The following is an 18,442-nucleotide window of genomic DNA, read 5'->3' as shown; positions in this document are numbered from 1 at the left end:
GACTCAGGAATATGATGCTCACACGAACCTACCCGCTCATGGACCTGCCTCTATGAACCTCCCCGCTCGTAGTCCTGCTCTACGAAACTCCCCGCTCGTAGTCCTGCTCTACGAACCTCCCCGCTCGTAGTCCTGCTCTACGGACCTGCCCGCCTGTAGTCCAACACATGTGATCCACCATCCCCGTACCTCCCCGCATGTGGCATATCTCAAGTGTGAGCACAAAACATACGAACTTACCTCGCTCGTATCCCCACACGAGAGTAACTGGATATGAACCTCCCCGCTCATATTGTAAGACCCGTAGAATTTAATTAATTAAATAAATAATTAATTAGTAAATGCGGGTGGGAAGAGTATTTATGACATTAAGTTATGATTGGTATGATGTGGGAAAGTATTAGCTCAAGTGGTTGAGAGTACTTAAATGTGTGAGAGGACTTAGGTTCAAGTCTTATGTATGCCATTTATGTGTTATTTAATTATTATTGTTTTAATAATATGTTTGAGCATGTTGAAATGATATAATACTTGAATTGTGTGAGTTAACGTGAAATATAAATTGTCATGATGGTTTAACATTGATTTGGCAATTGCAATGGTTGTGGGTTCAAGTCTTGGAGAACTCAAATTAAACTTTATTTTTGCCACTTTAGGATTTTGGCTTGAATGTGAAGGGTTAAGGTAAACCCAAGAGGAATGGGCAGCCAAGGGTGGCTGCAAAACAGACCATAAAGCTCTAATAAATGCTAATTAACATCATCAATTGTGCCTTAATACGTTTTTGGTAATTAACCTAGTAATAAGGCACCATATAAAAGGGCAATTGTAGTAAAATGGAGGGTTTTGGCAAGCTGGAAGTTTAATCAGAAAAAAGGGCACGAATTTCAGAGATTGGTGAGGTTGAGTGAGGTGGTGGGACTGAATTGAGAGATAGACAAAAGGGTGGTCATTGGAAGCTCTCAAGTAATCCACTTTTAAGCAAAAAGATCCAGGTTAGGGGAGTTGGACTCCGTTGTTTTATTTATTTGTTAATAACATGTAATGTATGATAAATTGGATGCTTGTATGCTGTTATTTTCATGAAATTCTGCGTTTCTGGAAATTTTCCAGAAACCGCTTGGCAGGTGATGAATCACTGTCAGGCGACACATCTATTTTAGCTAGTTTTGGGGTTCCTGGAGAAGGAACCGCCTGGCGGCACATTCCCGGCTGCCAGGTGACACATAGAAAATCACTTAGCTTTCTGGGTTTGGATGAGGCGCCTGGCGGTGGCGAGTAACCCTCCAGGCGAAGCAAGCCAAATTGGTTCGTTTTTTGTGTTTTATGGGTTCTGGGGTAATTCTGATCGGAGGGAAAGCTAAACTCGTGCGTTAAAGGAGGGAGGGAAGTCAAACAACAATTAATTCCATAACATATGTGGGGTAATTGAATGAAACAATGGAAATATATTCTAGGGCTGAAAATAAACTGGGATTGGTTGTAGTAAGGGAAATGTTGGATAAATTGCGGTAAAATTGTAATAAAGGTGAGTAGATTGTGTGTTCTTAGGATGAAAATCTCGTTTGAGTGCAAATTGGATGGAAACCATAAGTGTGTGATGTGGAGAGTAGTAGTGACTACGAGGGTAGTGCTAGGTAAGTGAGTGAAACCCGTATCATGATTTAGGGAGGCATTAGTAGTTTTAAGGAAAGTGGATTGGATTGTTAATGTTGGTAGGATTAGTTATGCGGATATTAGAACTGAAGTACAAAATGCTACAGTAGTGGTATGGATTCGTATACGTATAATATTATTTGAGTGAGGTGTTGATTTCATGAACATTGGGCTACTGATAGTATTTGCTTATATTATATGTGGTTAAGGAGAAAAGTAAAAAAAATAGTGGGAACCGAGGGAGAAAAGATACTTGGGTTTCATAATTTAATGACATAAGAGATTTGAGAACTGTAGCATGTTGGGATTGGGTTGTGTGTTAGTCAAAGGTTGAGTATGATGGTTACTCTAGTGGATTTAGAGAGATGTAGGTGGCCAAGTAAGTGGAATTATATCGAGTGAGTGGTGCTAATAAGGATTTCAATAGTAAGGTCTGAAGTATAGATTGCGGATGGTATGATGCACAACTCTATGTCAGAACAGGAATAATGACTGTAGCCTGGAACCTATCGCGCGAGTTATAAACCAGTACATATGGAATTCTGGTATAGTGCCTGGCGGCAGAGTCGAGACCGCCAGGCAATAGCGATAAAAACAGGGACATCTGAAGTGCAGGGCGTCTGGCGGCGAGGAGTGGTTCGCCAGGCGAAAATTGACAAGACAGTGGGCTCTGGAACACTTGCGCCTGGCGGTGAGAGTATACCCGCCAGGCGGGACCTGAAGCGTAGTTCAACTTAGAGGCGTTGAGCGCCTGGCGGTATGCGTCAACCGCTAGGCGGTCTTGGAGCTGGCAGTGCCTGGCGGCATGTGTCCCCCGCCAAGCGATTTTGCTACTGCAGCTTGGAATTGTTGATTTCATAGGTGTGGTCTACAAGGCTTTTAGTGATGCTTTAAAGGTGGGATTGTTGGTGTTCCTCCAGTTGTGGCTCGGAACGTATCCCTTGAGTTATGGCTCGGGATAGGGGTTAAGCACGTGGTATTCCTTGAGTTGTGGCTCGGAATAACATCTCTTGAGTTGTGGCTTAGGATGGCGGATGAACACGAGGAACCCTTGAGTTATGGCTCGGGTTGGCGAGTGTTGCCAGTGTGAGTGTGCTGGTTGTGGTCAGTACGGATGGGTCCAAATAGCTTGCCCTCCTCAGTCGTTGACTGACGAGTTTGATAGTCTTGGAACGTTACGAGTTATACTCATATTTGGGAACTCCACCTGGCGTTACGGTGTATGATCCGTAGCAATGGTTTCCCGCACGTGCTCTATCGGTTGTGGCCGATAGGTATGGCAGCAAGTCACCTTGAAGTAATCACTAGAAGACATAGAACACGAATTACCTAGTTGTGGCCAGATGGTATGAACTCAACAGATGGAAGTCTTTTGGGATGTTTGTGCTATCTATAGTGATGTGTTGTATATGTATATAATTGTAAATTAGTATATGCTTTATCTGTTAAGCTCACCCTATCTGCTTGTGATTGGTGATGATCGTGTACACGGTACACGGGAGCAAATGATGTTGATGCAGGTGGTTCTGGTAAAGCTTAGCTGCGGAGAGGGGATAGCTCGGGAAAGCATATGCTTTATTTTTCTTTGGTTTTGAAACATCACACAGACAAGCCCTGGACAGTAGCTTCATCGCCTGGCGCAGCCTAAGCACTGCCAGGCGATGTCTGCACATTCCGCCTGGCTGAACACCTCTATCGCCAGGCGCCATCCACTCCCAGACCTCCTATTTCACGGACACCGCCTGGCGGAGCACACCCTTCCACCAGGCGCCACGCGGTGCAGTTCTCTCTAACGCTGGGTCCATCGCCTGGCGCTCCCTCCCGTGCCGCCAGGCGCTATATTAGTAGCGTTGTTTACTGGTTTTTGGCACACAAGTTTGGTAATTTCTTAATACAAAATACTACCACAAGTGTCACTATATCCCATATCCTCAGGATATCATGCTAATCACTTCAACCATACCAAAATCAGTCCATTGCTCGTAGCTCACCTTAATTTATTCATTTGTTCTAGACTCATGACTCACCAAGTTCTTCTACTATGGCTAGTGGCTTAATCACACCCAATAAACTCCATTCCCGTTTTTGAAAATTTGGCAATTTACTCATACTACATTGGCAATAATGCCCCCTCTTTTAGTCGATCTCTCGTACATTATAGGGTACCATTTAAGATTAGTTTCTTACTCATTAAGGCTCGCCCATTGCACATCCTCAGATACCAACCTGATGGAAATTATGCCTCCTAACTCTTGGACCTGTAATTGACAACAACTTTCACCCTTTGCTTTAAATACCCTATCTTACCATTACTCATAGATGTATAACATATCCCTACTTTCGCTTCACTAGTCTCATATTCCATACATGATCATGTCATATCCTTCCTCCCTTCTACACTAAATTCCATCCTGACATTCACCTCCATGGTTTCCTTCCTTCTTTGCCAATCACTCAAACGCATAACACAACACCTATTGCCCGTCATCGCCTGGCGGCCAGCAAGGAGCCGCTAGGCGGCTCACTAGACCTGGTCAGAAACTCGCATTTCTGCACACACGCAAGGAACTGAATTATCCCGAATTTGATCTCAACTCCTACTTTACCAGAATGAAATAGCCTCTCACAATTTATCAATTCGACTTCCAATCCTATTACTCTTTCCGCACCATCAGGTTTTCCCCATACATCATTATATACCCCAAAAACCTAATATTCAATTTATTCCTGAGGTTGAATCACAATTAATCTTCTCTTCCTCCCCATGGGTAATTTAAAATCATCCAAACAGTAATGAAATCATGGTATCTTCGCAGCCTCACAATTATAAAAATCATAGAGATACATCACGAAATATACAATTCTACAATCAAACAATGACAGAACAGTGTGCATCGCCCGGCGGTTCTGTCGCGCCGCCAGGCAATTCATAACGAAACCCAAAATTTGGGTAAAAACTGACGTGCCGCCTGGCGGCACCTTCATGCCCGCCAGGCGGTTTTTGGGCGAAAACCCAGAATTTTGCAAAAAACAACACAATTCATCAAGGAGTTTCAGGCAATTCGATTCATACAATCAAGGTACCTTAAGCACGAGTCATAACACATAAAAACAATTAAAAACAACTCCCCTTACCTCGAATCCTTGTTAAAACACGAGTTTGATGTGTCTCCAACCCCAAAACTCTCTTGTTTGCACCCCCAAGACTGGTTTTCCACTCCAAATCCTCTCTGCAGTACGTGCCAAATGCCAAAACCTCGCTGCCCAACGTTCACCCCACAATTCCAGGTCTCTCCCTCTCTCCAGATTTAATTCACTCTTAATTACCCTTTACCACTCCACACGAAAATTAAATTAAAAATGGGGCTTAAAGGTTATTCATTACCCATTAACTGAATGTTTTCATCCCTCTGGGTTGCCACTCTTGGCTGCTAGGGTTCCTAAACCCTTTCATGTTCATGCCAAGGAAAAATTTGGCAAAAAGAGAGTAAATATGTTTTTAGCAAGGTTTGAACCCACAACCCATCAATTAGCAATTCAAATGCACAACCAATTCACAATTGTGATAATTCCTATAATTTTAGGATTTCATTATCACATCTCACATTCAAATATATCAATAACATAATGCACAAATTAAAATAACACACAATTGGCATACATAGGACATGAACCCAAGTCCTCTCACACATCTAAGTACTCTCAACCACTTGAGCTAGTACTTTTCTACGTCATAACACTCTGCATTAAATGCCTCAAAGGCTTCTATTACCCGCATTTATTAAATAATTATTTAATTAACTATTTAATTTTTTTCGGGTCTTACACAAGACATCTCGAGGTAATCAACAGAAGACGTAGATCATGGGTAACATGGTGGTGGCCATGTGGTATAGAATCAAAAGATGGAATTCCTTTGGTGTGTTTATATATATATATATATATATATATATATATATATATATATATATATATATATATATATATATATATATATATATATATATATATATATATATATATATATATATATATATATATATGTGTGTGTGTGTGTGTGTGTGTGTGTGTGTGTGTGTGTGTGTGTTTTGTATATATGTGTGTTTAACTGTTAGCTCACCCTATCTGCTTATGTTTGGCGATGATCGTGTACGTGGTACACGAGAGCAGATGATGTTGCAGGTGGATCTGGTAAGGTGTAGAGCCGAAGTGTGGACTAGCTTGGGAAACTAAGTTTAGAGTTTTATTGTTTTATGAAATTAAGGATTTTGTAATCATTTTGAATTATTGAACTTGGGTTTTTATATTTGAGTTACGAGTTATGTATTTGATCTACTTTGTGACGAAATAAAGTTTTAATTTTCCTGCATTTTGGAAAATGATATTTCAATAAATGACGTTTATTTATTATCTCTATTTTATTTTATTAAAAACTCGTAATATCCGACCGAGATGTTACAATGCGCACTTTTTTTTTCTTCCCTACCCTCAGTCACATTATCCTCATCTTTATTATCTTTATTTTGACCCTCTCCACCCAATGAAATTCATCTTGACCTGCATGAACCTAAGCTTCACCCTGACCTCCATCTTCTTCATTTTCACCTTGTCCACCCCCATGAACCTAATCTTCACTCTGACCTACATTTTCAACCTTTGTATCACCCTCAGCATCACCCTCACTGACACCATGGACATCAACTTGAACCACACCCTCATTCTCCCTCTCCAAGGCTAAATAATCTTCAGCTTTAGCCTGAAAACCATCATTAGTATCACCAACCTCAGTCTATTCCACATTAGGATAACATTCTAACATATTAACTACATCAGCTTTGTCCACTATGTGTACCACATACAAGTGCACTTGGCCGTTAAGTGTGACAATGTTCACTATATCACATGCCCTTTGGTCATCGGACAACAACTCTAACCTTCCTTCCAAAACAGATCCTCCACCCACTGTATACCACATCTCCTTCACATTGGAATAACCCATTTCCTTCTAAATACCTAAAACCTCGAAGTAGCTCCATTTTTCTAGGTCACATGCCAAAATACTAAAGTCTCCAACATATTGCAGTGACCCATTCCTCTCAAACCTCCCACCATGGTGAAACACGACTTCGAAATGTGAGTCGTCCATACCAACAAACACATGTATATCTATATTACCCTGCGAAATATCAAAATGCCCAAACAACATACCACATATTACATTTCATACCACTATCACACCGACAAAAGCATGAAACTCGACAAAAGCATCAAAGTGATGGGGGACCACAAACTCAACATAATTAGACATAATGGACAACAACTGTCAATGAAATCATAAAAAATTGGTAACAGAATCGCATAACAAGAAAATATTACACCACGCACAACATTCAAACACAAACCCTAAACCCCACGATCCTAACACGAAAGCATTCAATCAATAGACAGAAAAAGTGGTTTGCACACGTACTATCCAAAATAGAAGCCAATTTGATGTCAACAGAACCATCGATTTTGTCCAGAACATAATAAATCCCCAGAATCAGCGAAGTATCTTCACCATCTATTGTAGAGAAATGGCCAAAACCTCAAACCTTGCTCACTTATTTTTTTTCCTATCACCGTATTGTTCCACGTCACACACAACTAACGTGCCACGTCACAAGTATTTTACTCACTTTCCAGGTCCACCAAGTCAAACATTATCCTATTTAACGACGTCAAAGAAAAGGGACTACATTCATGCAAATTAATGAATTTGGGTATTAAGTATACACAAAGTTAAAAGCAGATATCATTCAGATACATTCTCACGAAAGTGGGTATGTTCCAACTAATTATACCTAAATTAAACTAAACTAACTAAAATTTAAAAAAATTTATTTTTACGTGTATTCATCACATCTCATCTAATTATAAATTAATAGAATTGGTGTTAAAATTCATTTCGCAATTAAAATTTAATATAAAGTTACAGCATCACAACACCACCCAACTAAAAATTAATATAATTTTTTTTCAGCTACTAATTGATACACACACAAAATTTATTTTTCCTATATGATTTAATTTCGATTCTCTTGGTATCCCCTATTTTATTATTTAAAATTTAAAAGTTTAAACAGGATTAATTTTTACTTTCACTAAAAATCAATAATTGCTTTATTGGTAAAGCATTAGTTACTTTGCACTCACAAAGTAAAAAGGAAAAAACTCTAATTCTTCTTCTCCTTCTTTACTGAAAAACATTCATCCATATAATAAAGGTTGTTATTGTCTCCTAATAACACTGACACTATTTTTTTTTTGCCTCCATTATCTTTATCTCTTTGTGTTTATCTTTGTCTTCATGTTTATACATTTATATATTCATATTATTTACAAAACAAAATGCAAAAACATCGTTAATATTACAATGGCTTGTAAAACACCATTAATATTGTAATGGGCTGAAGTGCTTCTAACTCTCTTTCTATTGATGTTGTTAGTATTCTAATGGCTTGCGGTGTTTCTAACATTTATCTAGTGATGTTACAGGTTCACTCGAAAAGTGCTTAGACTTTTGTACAATATTATAATTTTGCGTACAATGTTACAATTTTAAATTATAATTTTGTACAAAATAGTATATAATAATTTCTTCGATTTGTTGTATGATTCAATCTAACTCTTTATGCTCAATGTTAATGGTGATGGGTATGTTGAATTTAATCTAGGTTAAGGCTACTTTACAAAAGGGACTTTGAGTTGAGATGAGATTTGTAAGGCATGTACCGTCTGATTGAAATCGTCATTTATACATGAAAAAATTATTATAAATATAAAAATTAGTTACTAAAATAATTATGTATGAAACAAACACTAAAATTTTATAGTGATTTCGTGAGTGTGTGAATAAATATTTCATGAATTTTAATATGAATAGTAACTATTAATGCATGTGTGAGAATACATGTTTATTTGTTATTAAAAAACAATATAATATTGTTCATTAAGCATTCAACCCATGAGTGTTGTATCTATGTGTGTTGTGTGTGGGAATTTACAAATGTACGTAAGTGTGTAACATGTTTTGATGCTAATCTTTGACGTTGCTCTATGGCCTCCATTTTGGCCTCTCTTCTTGTTGTTCCCTACTCATTCCGGTTATTTCAGCCTCCTCTTGTCTCCTCTTTCTACTCACTACTTATTCCAGCTTCCTCCTCTTGATGTTCCCACTCATTATCAGCTACAAAGACCTAAATGCACTCACTACATATGTAAAAAAATAAAAAAGAATCTTTAATGATTATTTAGATATGATATAATATAATGTATTTATTCTTTAAAAAATTCTTACTCGAAGCGAGATAAAATTTGACATAAACAATTTTGTCTATCAATATCCGCTGGAAAGATCATGTGTGAACTAAATACACGCCTCCAATGCTTTCATGGAATATCACAAACATTCCAGGCAATACTATAAAAAAATGTAAAAATACAGCAAAACCAAAAAACAAAAAAATAAATAAAGAAATAAATTTAAATAAATTTGATAAAATTACCGGGATGGTTAAGGATAATGCGAAGGAAGACTCTAAACACCACATGAGACATTCGAGTCAATGGGTTTACGAGCGATCTAATTATGCCCCTTCCAACGTTTCTCCATTATGAATAACAAAAATATAAAACTACTATCAAATTCAACATAGGATTTTCCGCCGATTCTGTTCTCTATCAGGGAAGTTGTGGGAGTTGTGGACGATTCATCATTCTCTTAAACATACACCAAACCATGCAATACAGATTTTTAACACCAATCGGTGGATTAAAAATGAAAAAACAAGATAAAAGAAAAACAAACATTCAATGAAAAATAAGCACAAAACAAAAAACTAAAAACTAAAAACAAGAAAAAAGAAAAACAATAATTATCAAAATGTACAATACGAATTTCTACAATATCAATTGCTGGACTAAAAACAAAAATAAAGGAAAAAAAAAACAAACAATCAGTGAAAAATAACACCACAAAAAAAAAACTAAAAACAAGGAAAATCAAGCTAGTCAAAATTGATATTTAAATTGTAAAATCGTAAGATACTACGATTTTACATTATATTTACGAGTTAGATTCTACGTATAATCATAACATAGTAGAATCTAGAATCATAAAATCGTTATACAAAATCGTAAAATCGTATAAATTTACATTTTCTTTAAATTTTTTGTTCCTCTTCACTTTCTTAAGTAAATTAATTTAGTTTAAATTAAACCTAAATCAACTAAAAGTTAAAAAAATATATTTTTACATGTGTAGTCATCACATTTCATCCAATTATAAATTAATACAATTGTCGTTAAAATTTATTTTTCAAATAAAAATTAATACAAGGTTGTAACATCACAATACCACCCAACTAAAAATTAATATAATTATTTTTTTTCAGCTCCTAATTTTGGATACACACCCAACTAAAGTGCCACATGTCATACACATGAGTTGACACATAGATAACAAAAAAATTTAAAAAAATTAAAAACATTAAAAACATTAAAAATACTAGAAAAATAAAATTAAAAATTAAAAAAATCTATGAATTAACACGTGATATTAATCTAAGTTTGTTTAAAAAATGACATAATTGAATTAATTTTTAAAAAATTAGAACTCAATCAAAACAAAAACAAAAATTTGTCACCCAATTGAAAAAAATAAAATAAACGGATGGCTAACTTAAAATTTTCGATCAAAGTAGATACCAAATGAGTAGTCTATCTTAAAATATAAAAGATAACAATAAAGATAAAGTAAATAAATTAGAAACTTGAAGTTTTACCCGAAATAAGTTGTAGTCTATAACAAAGTTCCTAATATATCTTTTCCAACAATTTTTACAATTATTAATTTTTTTAAAATAATAATAATATAGTAAAATATAAAAACAAAAATAAAAATTAAATAAACAAACAACTAAAATATATATAAAATAATTTTATTTTTTGAAATATTTTACCAAACATATTTTTGTATCGATAAAGTTAGAGAATAAGTTAATTATATTAACTGATTATTTGTTTTACAGCTAGCGCAACGAAGTTTCTAAATCTTTAATAGTCGATCATCTAATTGATTAGATATTAGATAGATAACCTAATCAATTAAATACACCAGAAAACTGTTTTGCTCTAAAAATATATCACTCCATCAATTTGTGTGTAACGTTTTCAAAAGCAAAAGATTTGAGAAAACAATTGTTGAAGGGTTCTTAGAGCATTTTGTAGTTATGCTTCATTGTTCATAAAAAATATCATCAAGAATTCATGAAGATGGTATAATAGTGATACCAAGCTCAACATTGATTTAGGTGTTGTTGTTCCATCACAAGTTCATCTTCAACGCACTACCGTTATTGTTGTTTACTGCATTCTCTAATTTCTTGGTTCTAAAACTCTGTGTTTCTCTCTCACTACGATTGCGATAAGGTGTTAGTAATTGCACAATTTAATCTGTTGGGAAAAATGTATAATCAATTAAGAACATTACCATCTTTACTCCCAAGAATTAGCCTATTAACAAAGAAATAAGATAAAAATAGAAAACACGAGAATATAACGGGAAAACCCCAAAATCAGAGAAAAACCACAACTACCAGAGAATAATCACTATGTGCAAATTTGTACAACACACAGAAAACACTTTCAACCCTTTGGCCCTAAGTACACCCACACTCTCCAAAGCAATAATTTAACTTAAACCTCACAACGCTCTTATTACAAGAGTATAAGAAATAAAAATAAAAAAAGTCAAATACAAGCTTAAAGTGTCTTTGACTCGGGGCAAAGAACACCATGGACTTAGAGCCCATTATAAAGTCACTAACCCCCATCCCCTAGGTTATCCTACGCGATATGGGACTTTTCAAGACATGTTATTTTCATTAGCCCAACATTCTTCACCCGGATTAAAATAAACACATATTCATTGCCTATACCAACCATCATACTCCAACATGTAAAGTATCACTTGGAATCGAATTGTCCTGAGAATTTCCACTTGGAATCAAACTATCCCAAGAATTTCCACTTGGGATCAAACCATCCCAGAATTTCCACTTAAAATCAAACTATCCAAGAATTTCCTCCTGGATCTGAACCATTCGAAGAATTTCCACTTGGAATCAAACCATCCCAAGAATTTCCACTTGGAATCAAATCATCATAAGAATTTCCACTTCAAATTAAGTCATCCTAAGAATTTACATGCACGCTATATCAATGCTAACCAATGCCCATTATAATCACCACACACCTTGCATAAATATTAGCCAATGTTCGCGCATAAACACCATACGCCCTTCTTCGGAACCATGCCACAACCCACAATGCAAAACCACTGAACATTGCGAAAAGCCACAGATCAAAGGTCTGCACTTCGTAGCCACCGTGTCATTTGACTCCCTCGTTGGAGAGCATTACCCATCGACATAACATCTGCTAACGTAGCACCAGCATGGCACCACGACATGCCGCCGCTAACAAAGCACCACATGAAACTCCACCACTAGATATCGAACTTCCACCATGCGAAAAGCGAAACACCTCCGCAGATCTATGACCATCTTGCTAACAATGATCCTTCCATCAAATTTCTCGTTGTAACTTAAGCAAATAAGGATGATTCTCCAACAAAAAGGAATTATTCTTTTTCTTATTTGGAAGATCAGAATAAGCTGCAACCATAGAGCATACTAAGAAAAAATCCTACTAAATCATAGTTCTTGATACCACTATTAGGAAAAACACATAATCAATTAAGAACATTATCATTTTTACTCCCAAGAATCATCCTATTAACAGATAAATAAGATAAAACTGAAGAACACAAGAATATAACGTGGAAACCCCAAAATCAAAGAAAAACCACAACCACCAGAGAATAATCAATATGTGAAAATTTGTACAACACACAGAAAACACTCTCAACCTTTTGGTCCTAAGTACACCCACACTCTTCAAAGCAATAATTTAACTCAAACCTCACAACGCTCTTATTACAAGAGTATAAGAAATAAGAATAAAAAGAGTCAAATACAAGTTTAAAGTGTCTTTAACTTAGGGTAAGGAACATCATGGACTTAGAGTCCATTATATAGTCACTAACACTCACCCACTAAGGAACATCATGGACTTAAAGTGTCTTCTCCAGGTTCTTCTCTAGGTTCGTCTCTAGGTTCTTCTCCAGGTTCGTCTCTAGGTTCTTCTCCATATTCTTCTACAGGTTCTTCTCCAGGTTCGTCTCCAGGTTCTTCTCCAAGTTTGTCTCAAGGTTCTTCTCCAGGTTCTTCTCCAGGTTCGTCTCCAGGTTTTACTCCAGGTTCTTCTTCAGGTTCTTCTCCAGGTTCTTCTCCAGGTTCGTCTCCAAGTTCTTCTCCGGGTTTTACTTCAGGTTCTTCTCCAGGTTTTACTCCAGGTTCTTCTCCAGGTTCTTCTCTAGGTTCTTCTCCAGGTTTTACTCTAGGTTCTTCTTCAGGTTCTTCTCCAGGTTCTTCTCCAGGTTCGTCTCCAGGTTCTTCTCCAGGTTTTACTCCAGGTTCTTCTCCAGGTTCGTCTCCAGGTTCTTCTCCAGGTTTTACTCCAGGTTCTTCTTCAGGTTCTTCTCCAGGTTCTTCTCTAGGTTCGTCTCCAGGTTCTTCTCCTAATGCCCCAACATCGCCCATCGAGAGTGGATCACTTCCAATTCATGATTTTTGGCAAATGTCTCTGGGTCAGTAGAAAGTTCGGCGGTGTCCCACCCATAGTCACCTAGGAATTCCCTCGTCAGGTATGAAGAGGCCTCGTCAGAGAATGGACCCAAGTACTTGACATGGTTTGAGTGGTACCATGGGCTTCCAGAAGAAACTGACTTGGAGGTCGTCTTCCTCATTGAAATCCTTCCACCGAAGAGCTCTGGGGTGGAAGGGGACTGCTTTATGGCTTGACCAGCCAGTGATGGAGAAGAGAGAGCCATGGTGGAAGCGGCCATTGCTATGGTGTAGAATCAATGAAGCGGTGAAAAAGGTTTGTAAGTGAATGGGTGTTGTTGATGGGAGAGTTCGTATGATATATATTGGTTAAAGAAGAAAGACGAATTTTCTTAATTGGATAATCTGGGAAGTGGACTCTTAACTTGATCAATTGTGCTAATAACTTAGCAAATGCTTGATTTCGAGTTAATAATAAATAAATATGTGACCATCTAGTGGACACATCAATTAATACCATGAAATATCTAAATGATCCACATGGTGGGTGTATTGGACCACGAATATCACCTTGTATTCGTTCTAAAAATGATATTGACTCATTTCTAATTTTTTTCTGGTGATGATCTTATTATCAACTTTCCCTGCGAACATGTAGTACATGAGAAATCATTGGACTGAAGAAGTTTTTGACTTTTAAATGGATGTCCACATGAGTTTTCAGCTATTTTTCGCATCATGATATATCTAGGATTGTAAGACCCGTGGAAATTAATTAATTAATTAATAAATGCGGGAGAAGGGGCTTTTATGATATTAAATGTTAATTGCTATGACGTGGAAAAGTGCTAGCTTAAGTGGTTGAGAGTACTTTAGTTGTGTGAGAGGACTTGGGTTCGAGTCCTATGTATGCCTTTTGTGTGTTATTTTGATTTATTAGTATCTTGATAATATATTTGTGACTGGTGAGTGATATTATAATCATAGGATTATAATAGTTATCATAAAAATTTGAATTGGCATAATGGTTGTGCTTTGGCCTTATGAGTGGAGGGTCACGGGTTCAAACCTTGGTGAACATAAAGTAGGCTTTATTTTTGCTAATTCTAGCTTGGAGTGGAGGTGAAAGGGCAAGGGTAAAACTAGAATGAGGAGCAGCCAAGGGGCTGAAACAAAAGCATTGGTGAACCAAGGAACTGTCATTCTTCTCCATTTTAATCAAGAATTCCAGGTTAGGGGTGCTGAATTTATGTGTATTCCAATATTGCTTGTGTTTCTCCATTTTGCCCCCAATTGGATTCCATGTGGTATGATTTTGGTATTATATGCACTGTAATTGAGAATTGGTGGATTGAATGTTTGGTACAAAGCCCTTTTCGGTGTTTTATAAGAATTGGACGAGGGTTTTGGGTACTGTTATTGTTAATTGTGGCCAAATCATGCGTTGTGGGGATTCAAATATGTTTACAGTGTGCTTTTATGGATTGATTGATGAAACAGATTGAATGAGAATGATTGCATTGTAAATTTGGCATTGTTTTGGTGTTTTTTGTGCATGAACAGTGGCGAAACTCTGCAAGTTTCGCCCAAGCGAGTCCCTCTCGCCTAGGCGAGAGATGCACAAATTCATTCAGGGTTTTGGCTCGAGCTTCTCGCTCAGGCGACAAAGTTTGGGTTTGAGCCACACGTTCACTTGCTCGGGCGAGTGAGGCTCGCCTAAGCGAGGTCGCGATGAGACTTGTACATGTTAAGCGCGACTTCTCGTCCAGGTGAGAAGTTTTGGTTCTAAGCGATAGATACTCTCTCTTAGGCGAGAGTGACTTGCCTAAGCGAGGTCACGAAGTGATTTGATGCATTTTTACGTCGAATCCTCGTTCAGGCGAGGTCTGTGTTTATGACTCGCTCAAGCGAAAAGAGCTCGCCTAAGCGAGATAATGTGGTGAAATGACTATTTCACACTCACTCAGGCGAGGTGGGGTAGCTTAAGCGAGGCTGATGGACTAGCTTGAGTGAAAATCTCTGGCTTAAACGAGAATACTACGTTTTCTATGTTTTTGTGTGTTGTTTGAGCTGGGTTGCGTGTTATTCCCTAAGTATAGGAATTATATGTTTTTGGTTGTGGTGTTGTGGCTGGAAGGGTTAGCTGCTTTGATTTTCTTTTGTGTGTGGTGGTGTTCCGTGAAATTGAAGGATTAAGTTCACCTACCTTTGTGTTTGGGCTTGAAGGACTAAGTCCAATAGGGGTCTGGGATGTGCTTGATGGTGGGACGCATGATGGACATGGAACTGTGTAGTTCCCGTCGGCTGCTAAGTGGCGAGGAGTCCTTAGAATGGTGATTACATGCGTCGGACACATGATTGGCAAGGAATAGTTTTGTTCTCGTTAGCTACTATTGGGCGAGGAGTCCATAGTATGGTGATTGCGTGCGTGCCAGGGTCCGAGCGAGGAAGGCTTGGATGGTTTTCTACAGATGAGGAGTCTGTGGGGCAGGACTATGAGCGAGATAGGCTCGTAGGGTTGGACCACGAATGGGTTAGTTTCGTGGGAGCACAGTAAAGTCCCAAGACTTAGATTCATGCATATGACTCATGAAGGACTATGAGATCAGGGATGGGTAATTTGAAAATAATGAAATAATTTAGTAATGTTATTTTCTTTGGGATGGAAGTCATTTATTTTACATCTATATATGTGTATAGCTCGCCATATCTGTTTGTGTGTGGCGATGATCGGATAACCTGTTATCCGGGAGCAAATGATTTGACAGGTGATTCAGGAGATGCTTGAGTACAGAGAGCGGGATTAGAAGGGATTTTGAAGACTTTTACTATTCGGATGTTTTCATGTTTTTGAACAGTTTATATTTAGTTATTTTATGGGATTGTAATAATTATTTCGTTTGAATTTTTGGTAAAGTATACTATTTTATGAATTTAATTTTCACACGTTTTGGAAAATTATGATTATAAATGAGGTTTATTAATATCATTGTGTTTTATTTTATTTTTAATTATTCTTCTATATTTATTTCAAAGTAATATTCCTTAAGGATGTTACAAGAATGACCAAACCGATCATGCCAAACAAGAAATTCATTCTTATTTGTAAGCTTCTGGCTTACAATAACATGCGTCTCAATCACATTAATATATGTGTAGTACAAGCCATAAGAGAAGGCTGATAATTTCTCTCAATCGCATTGACTCAATTCGAGTGATATAAAGATATTCAATATCTCCTTCATTATTTGTCTCAATATGATATCCATTTAGACGAATATACTTGAAACTTAATAAGTTTCTATTGGACTTAGGAGAATAAAATGCATTTTTAATATGCAATCTTGTACCTCTTGGTAGAAGTACAGTAGCTCTTCAGCCTTCAATTATATTTGTAGTACTAGAAATAGTACTAACATTGACTTCTCACATTACCAAACAAGAGAAAAATTTATTACTCTTGAGAATTGTATGAGTTGTTGCACTATCAGCAAGGCACGGATCCTCATCATTGGTGTTAATGCCAATATTCATTCTTCATATAAACATAAATATCAATATTAGAGATTACTTTGTAAGAGGAGAAGAAAAAATAAATAAATAAAAATAAAGGATTTTATTCATAAAAACATAAAAACTTATACATATAAAAGCAACATGAATTAAATATAAAACATTGTCTTAAAATTTAATAACATAATATAAAATAAAATAAAACTATTTTCTAACACTCGCATCACCAATAAGGTGATCAATACTTCCATCGGGTTTAGAAAAGAAATCACCAATATCAAGATGAGTAGTATCCATATGGCCATATTCAGAATCACCATCTTCATAAGCAAAGTGTGTTTCTATGTTCTTTTTAAGTGATTCTTGGTAAAGTTCAACAAGATGTGTTGGTATATAACAAGCACGGGTCCAATGACCTTTACTGCCACAATAACATATATTTTCAGGTTTTTTGCCATTATTTTCACCCCTTTCTTTTTCCTTTTTCGCATTCTTGTTCCATTTCTGTTGATGAAGTTTCTCTTTGAAATTTCCTTTATAACCATGTCCACGACCATGATTAATAGCACGACCACGACCATGGCTACAAACACGGCCAAAATTACGACCACGATTATTATTATGGTCTTGACCTCGTCCATGATTATATGGATCAGATGTTGCTGCATTCACTTCTGGGAATGGAGCAGAACCAGTTGATCGGGCCTCATGATTTTTCATCAAGAGCTCATTATTTTGTTTAGCCACAAGAAGGCATGAAATCAATTCAGAATATTTGTGAAAACCTTTTTCACGATATTGTTGTTGCAAAAGCAAATTAGTTGCATGAAAAGTTGAGAATGTTTTTTCCAACATATCCTCATCAGTAATTCTTTCTCCACATAGAGTCAATTGAGAAGTAATTCTAAACATTGTAGAATTATATTCACTTATAGTTTTAAAATCTTGCAACCGTAAATGCATCCAATCATAACGAGCTTTTGGCAAAATCACAGTTTTCTGGTGGTCATATCTTTCTTTTAAATTGTTCCACAATACAAAAGGGTCTTTTACAGTAAGGTATTCAAATTTCAACCCTTCATGAAGATGGCGACGAAGGAAAATCATAGCTTTAGCTTTATCTTGTTCAGATGCTTTATTTCCTTCTTTAATAGCATCACCTAGACCCATTGCATCTAAATGAATTTCAGCATCTAAAATCCATGATAAATAATTCTTCCCCGAAATATCAAGGGCCGCAAATTCAAGCTTTGCAAGATTTGACATGTTTTAGAACTAGCACATAAAATATTATTATAATCAAAATTCATGTATGAAATTACTAAAATCAAATAATAATAATAATAATAATAAGACAGAGAAAAAAAATCAAACAATTATCATCACAAAGAAAAAATAATATAAGATAAAGTTTGTGAATCAGAAAAAGATTAGAAAGAACCTCGGTTGAGGAATATAGAGCGTTGTCCTTAGGGAGAAAAAAAAATATGCCTTCACGCTGAGTTGGATAACCCTCGTGCTAATAACATGTTATAAAATAAAGG

This window comes from Vigna unguiculata, chromosome 4 (genome assembly GCF_037176805.1).
Source record: "Vigna unguiculata cultivar grain cowpea cultivar isolate G323 ecotype 2 chromosome 4, ASM3717680v1, whole genome shotgun sequence".
Lineage (NCBI taxonomy): Eukaryota > Viridiplantae > Streptophyta > Magnoliopsida > Fabales > Fabaceae > Vigna > Vigna unguiculata.
This window is presented reverse-complemented; position numbering follows the sequence as displayed.